The sequence below is a fragment of the Ursus maritimus genome, unplaced genomic scaffold (assembly GCF_017311325.1).
Source record: "Ursus maritimus isolate PB19 unplaced genomic scaffold, ASM1731132v1 scaffold_22, whole genome shotgun sequence".
NCBI lineage: Eukaryota > Metazoa > Chordata > Mammalia > Carnivora > Ursidae > Ursus > Ursus maritimus.
Window position 1 is genome coordinate 38,634,406 of NW_024424675.1, and position 5,794 is coordinate 38,640,199.

General features: G+C 37.7%; 1 non-coding gene across 1 annotated transcript; it reads left to right on the forward strand.

The window, feature by feature from the left end:
• The first annotated feature begins 367 nt into the window (after positions 1 to 367).
• LOC121104653 lies at positions 368 to 474 on the forward strand. Its single transcript, XR_005837003.1, has one exon. It is a non-coding gene; the product is annotated as a U6 spliceosomal RNA (small nuclear RNA).
• Positions 475 to 5,794: the final 5,320 nt, after the last annotated feature.

Consider the following 5,794-nt stretch of genomic DNA (forward strand, 5'->3'; position numbering starts at 1 on the left):
AGGTGAACTTCCTTATTAATAACAGAAAGATGTGACTTTACTGAGCCAGTGGGGCCGGTGGACTAGAAATGAAGTCTGTGGGAGAATAGTGTGAATTGCTTAGATATTATGGATATAATTTATTAAAAAGATGGCTTTAAAAAATGCGCTTAATATCCCTCTCTCTGCTCTCAGTGTGAACCCTCCTGGTTCCTGCAAAAGACAAGTCTTGCCTTGGGAAAGCGAATTCACCAAACGGGTGCAACACTCTTGCTTAATTTGTCCAGAAGTTACAGGGGAGGTAGTGACATCAGTGCTCGTGGGCATCCCAAGCCAGAAGAAATTCAATGCCACTTTTCCAGTTCTTCCTTTTAAAAGATTTTTGTTTGTGCTCGCTTCGGCAGCACATATACTAAAATTGGAACGACACAGAGAAGATTAGCATGGCCCCTGCGCAAGGATGACACGCAAATTCGCGAAGCGTTCCATATTTTTTTCCTTACTGTCAAAAAAAAAAAAAAGATTTTTGTTTGTTTTGACGAGTAAGTACATATTTAATTTAATCGTATTTAAAATCTGACTTTTAGCTTCCCCCTGACCCTCCTACCATTCTCTCCCTTTCCTGGGCTTAATTTTGTTTTCTTTTGATAAATTATCCACATTAAAGAGAGCTCCATTTACACTAGCTAAAGAGTAGCTGGAATGTTAGGAGTATTGTGGGTGGGAGCAGCTAGGATTTGCATTGAGATGAGCAGCGATGAGATATTGTAGAGACAACAGATCGTTTTTGCTAGAGACTGAGGTTCAGATGCCTACTACTGATGAGCTGTGAGCCCTTGAGAATTTTATTTACCCTCTATAGTTCAGTTTTTTATCTGTAAAATGGGACTCATATTTTCTTCACAGAATGATTAGGAATATCAAGAGAACAAGTGTGTGAAAAGACTCTGAAAACCACAAAACACAATATAAATGGTCGAAGGAACATCTGTGGAATTGAAGTCACAGGGTTGGGGTTGACCCTGGGTCTGCCCCTCACTCACTGCTTACCCTCCCCAGACTTGTGTTCTTTATGGCTGAAATGGGGATAGTACACTCAGATGACTGTGGCTTTCGTGGAGCTGATGTGTGTTTTTTTTCATTTTTAATTTTTAAAAAATATTTTTCTTCTGGAGTTCATGCCTGTTAAAGGGCTCTGCAAATTTCAAAGCAGGAGCTGGAAAACTTTCTGCAGAGGGTCAGATAGTAAATGTTGGGAGGTTTTGCAGGTTGTATGGTCTCTTTTGAAACTACTCACCTCCTCCTTTGTAGTGCAAAAGCAGCGAGAGGAAAGACATACACGAGTGGGTGTGGCTGTGTTCCAATAAAACTTTATTTACAAAAACAGGTGGTGGGTGGGATCTGGTTTGCCAGCTCCTGTTCTAAAGCACACATTGCGGCTTTGTTAAATTCTAACCATACTTTCAAAGTGGTTGATAACTACAGTTCATTTATTTAGTCCCTCAGGTCGCTACAGGGAAATGGGGTGGTAGTCTAGGTTAGTAATGTGATCTCCCATGGGAGAGGGGTGGGAAGTAGAAACTTCAATAAAAGGTATGGAGGAAGAAAACATTTAGTTGGATTCATACCTCAAATTTGTACACCAAGAGAGATTACAAATGATCTAAACATTTAGAATTCAAAAGAAAGAGAGCAAGAAGGGAAGGAAGGAAGGAAGAAAAAAAGGAAGAAAGAAAGAACTAATGAATAATGGTTTTGTAACCTTAGCTTGGGAGCAGAGGTTTGTAATCCAGAAGCCGTAAAAGAAAAATAATTTCTGGTACTGTCTCTACCAAGAAATGATTCATCAGTTAACCCCTGATATTCCCGCTTTATAGAGCAGGCCTAGGTAATTTTGTCTTGGAAAAACTTCACTGTAGGTGTTCCTCTCACCCGTTGCAGTTGTAGAAAATCTCCACGACGCTCTTGTGAATCACCTCGATTTAAGCAAGGAGCACCACGGTGGACTCACCGGCAAGAATTAACTGCAAAATGTGCCCCCAAGTAGCTAAGTAAATTAACTTGCTATATGGGATTATAGGTGTTAAAACAATTAAATTTTAGAGAGCATCTGTCAAAAAGAATGATTTTTGTTTTTAGAGTAGTTAATATTAAGACATTCCTAAAAGTAGTTAAACAGCAGGACCAAGAGTTTATTTAGATGGATTCTAAATTGTGTCAAGAAAATGATCATTGAAGGGTTGGAAGAACTTTGGCCTCATGTGTGCCGTCACATGTATTCACTCCCACAGTAAATACCGAGGACCCACTCTGTGCCAGGAAGTACACAACAGGGGTATGCAGACAGATTGCCCCAGTACGACTTTCCAGAACTGAAATAACTAGGACAAAATTTATTTTAAAATAGGAGGGGGAAGGAGTATAGGAAGGAGTTTTAACAAAGCTGCTTTTTAAAAAAAACTTAGCATTGGGCCGTCTGCGTGGCTCTGTCGATTAAGCGTCCAACTTTTGACCTCGGCTCAGGTCTTGATCTCAGGGTCATGAATTTAAGCCCCGCGTTGGGCTCCATGCTGGGTGTGGATCCTTTAAAAAAAAAAAAAAACAAATAGAATAACTTTACCATTATTATACTCTATGAGACCATTCTTGATAATCCTTTTTATTAGTTTTTGGAGAACATATCCACACACCCACCCATATACTACATATATACATACATGTGTGTGCTCAGAGTGTTTTTTTCCCCCTAGATTACCATGAGCGTGCATTAATTTTATGAAAAATTAGCAAAACAGAAAAAATAGGAAGACTGCAGTAATATCCACTCATAATGTCACCATATAGCCATTGTTAATATTTTATGTATAGCCAGGTGGTTTTCTATCTGCATAGAAATGCACAAAATTTAATAAAATTGGCATCGCACTAAGTTTGTTATTTTATAAGCTGTTTTTAAAATGTAGCAAATTATCCATGATAATTTTCAATGTCATTAAATAGACTTAGAATGTTTTAAATGTTCTCATTAACTAATTTGTTGATTGTTGGCAGGCTCTTACTATTATAAGTAATAAATATCCTTGTAAATAAGGCCTTGTGTGTGTTGGACACACATAAGTTTCTAGGAATGGATATAAATATTTTAAGATGTTATAAGAATGGTGATACTTATTTATAGTTTCCATTTATACTTCCAAGAGCCGAGCGTGAATACTTGTCTCCTGGTGACATGCTCAACAATAGTCAATATCAACTTTTTGGTTCATATTTGCCAATTTTATTCACATTCTTTTATTTTAGCAATTACCCACTACAGTTGAAGTTGAGCTTTTTTCCATGTTTAGTTGCTACATGTGCTTTTTCTTTTATGAATTGTCTGTTCATGTTCTTTGCTCATTTTCCAAAGGGAGGCATTCTTTTTCTTGCTGATGATAAGCAAGAGTATGCTTTCTATTAAGATCATAACCCATTATCATATCTATTGCTATGCCACTTAATATGTGGCAGTCTGCCTTTAATTTTAATTATGGCATTTAACACGTAATTTTAATTAATTAAATCAGACAATTATGCATTTAAAAATAAATACAATTAATTAAATTGGAAGTTAAAAAAAATCTCAGACTGGTTTTATGGAATGGATTTAACTCAAAATTGCCTCCTCTCCCCAGTTTGCTCAGGCACATTTATTGGATAGTTTATAATTTCACGCTGATTTGAATGTTGCCCAATTGTATGCTAGATTCTCATATATATTATAGTTTTTCTTGGCATGTCTGTTCAGATTCGTATTAGTCTTTGTGCTCACTTATTACTCATTTATTTCAATGAGACCAAAGACATCTGGTCTTTGCTCATTGCCTTTTTCCAGACTCTTCTCACTGGGCTCAGAGATGTATTGAAATTAAGCTAGGAAAGATGGAATTAACTAGGAAGATGAACGTGGCTCGGCGGTGGAACTGAATAGGTCTTGACCGCTCTCCTAGTCTCGTGGTCCATCTCGTGGCCAAACTGATAGCCCTTGCTCGACTCGTGGTTGCCTTGTACTCTCACTCCGTGCCTCCCTCCTGTAGTTCATGCAAACATCCCTCCTGAGGTCTCCTTTGACCTATATTGGAGGAAGAACTGTTTTCTTGGGATTTGAATCAAAAATTTATTAGTTACCCTAGAAGGAAATGACAGGGCCTTGGACCGGGGTGGTGGCCACAGAGAAAAGCTGGCCAGATGTGAGATATATTTGGAAGACTTGGGATTTGAGATTTACCCTGTCAAGACCGGCTGGGAGATAGGAAATAAAGGACAAGGGAAAGGGATGGATCAAGATTTAAAAAAAAAAAATCTGAAGTAATGCCTGTTCATCGTAGGAAATTTGACAATATAATAAAAGCATAAAAATAAAAAAAGCTCCAATCCCATTATAAATGTTTTAGTGTATTTCCTCTCAAGCTTTGATATATCAATGAAAATAAAATTAACTTTTTGACTCTTGGTCAGGATTGATTTAAACCAGATTTAGAGGGTGGGTTTAGGATGACCTCCCATAAAATCTGGGTATGTGCCATTTACAAAATGCACTTTTGGACAACCTGACAAAGCCGCTGGTCATTGTTTATGAGAAGTAAAACTAAGGTGGAGCGTGTGGCTAAGCGCAGACTAAGAGGGATGCATACTTATTAAGATACTGTGGCTGAAGGTCTCAGGTGTGCACACCCCTTTGCACTGTGTTGATTATTCTGATGACGTTTCTCACATGGGCTACTGTATAGAATGCTCCCAGGTGAACAGAGACAGGGATTTCTTAATTTAATGCTGTTTATCCTACATTAGTGAAATGAAATCATTTGCTTAACATCTATCTCTATAAATCCATTTCCACTCTTACTTCGATGCGGAGAAAGTCGCCTGGGTCTGTACCTATGTGTTAAAGCCTGCATTTTTCATCAACATTATATCACACACATTTTCTGATTCGTGCTGGCATTGTCTCAACATTGATTCAATAACTGGCCAACTTAATTGAACTTTTTTTTTTTTAATTTTTTTTTTTTTTTTATTTGACAGAGACAGCCAGCGAGAGATGGAACACAAGCAGGGGGAGTGGGAGAAGAAGAAGCAGGCTCCCAGCAGAGGAGCCTGATGTGGGGCTCAATCCCAGAACGCTGGGATCACACCCTGAGCTAAAGGAAGACGCTTAACGACTGCGCCACCCAGGCGCCCCTTAATTGAACTTTTATTTCAAATTGCTTTTCAATGGACTCTCCTGACTTTTCTAGAAAACGGCCATATAATTGTCCAATACTTTTGTCTTATCATTTCCAGTAATTGTACTTATGATTGTTTTCAAGTCTAATTTTATTAGCCAGGTTGAAAAAAATGTTTAATGGTATTGGCAAAGAGAAAGGCTTCTTTTATCTTTCTGTCCTGCTTCTGGTTTTAATAGAATGGCTGTTAGGGTTTTTAAAGCATGATCTTATCTGTGGATTTGAGATAGATATTCTTCGTTGTGTTTCAGAAGTTTACCTTGACCTCAAGTTTCGTAAGAGTTTGTCATTGTTGTTCATTCAGAAATTAGTCTTGAATTTTATCTATTGTCTTCAGATTAAGAAGATTAAGATTATGATGATTTTCTGGTTTATATTGGCATCTTAAATTTATTCTGAGCTCCAATAATGATGCCTTTAGAAAAACAATAGTTTTTCTTTTAAATACATCAATTTGTGTATAAAATATGTATTGACTGTCTTCTACAGTTCAGATCCTGGGCTGAGTGCCTGGGATACCACAGTGAACAAAGTAGATGTGGTTCTTTCCCTAG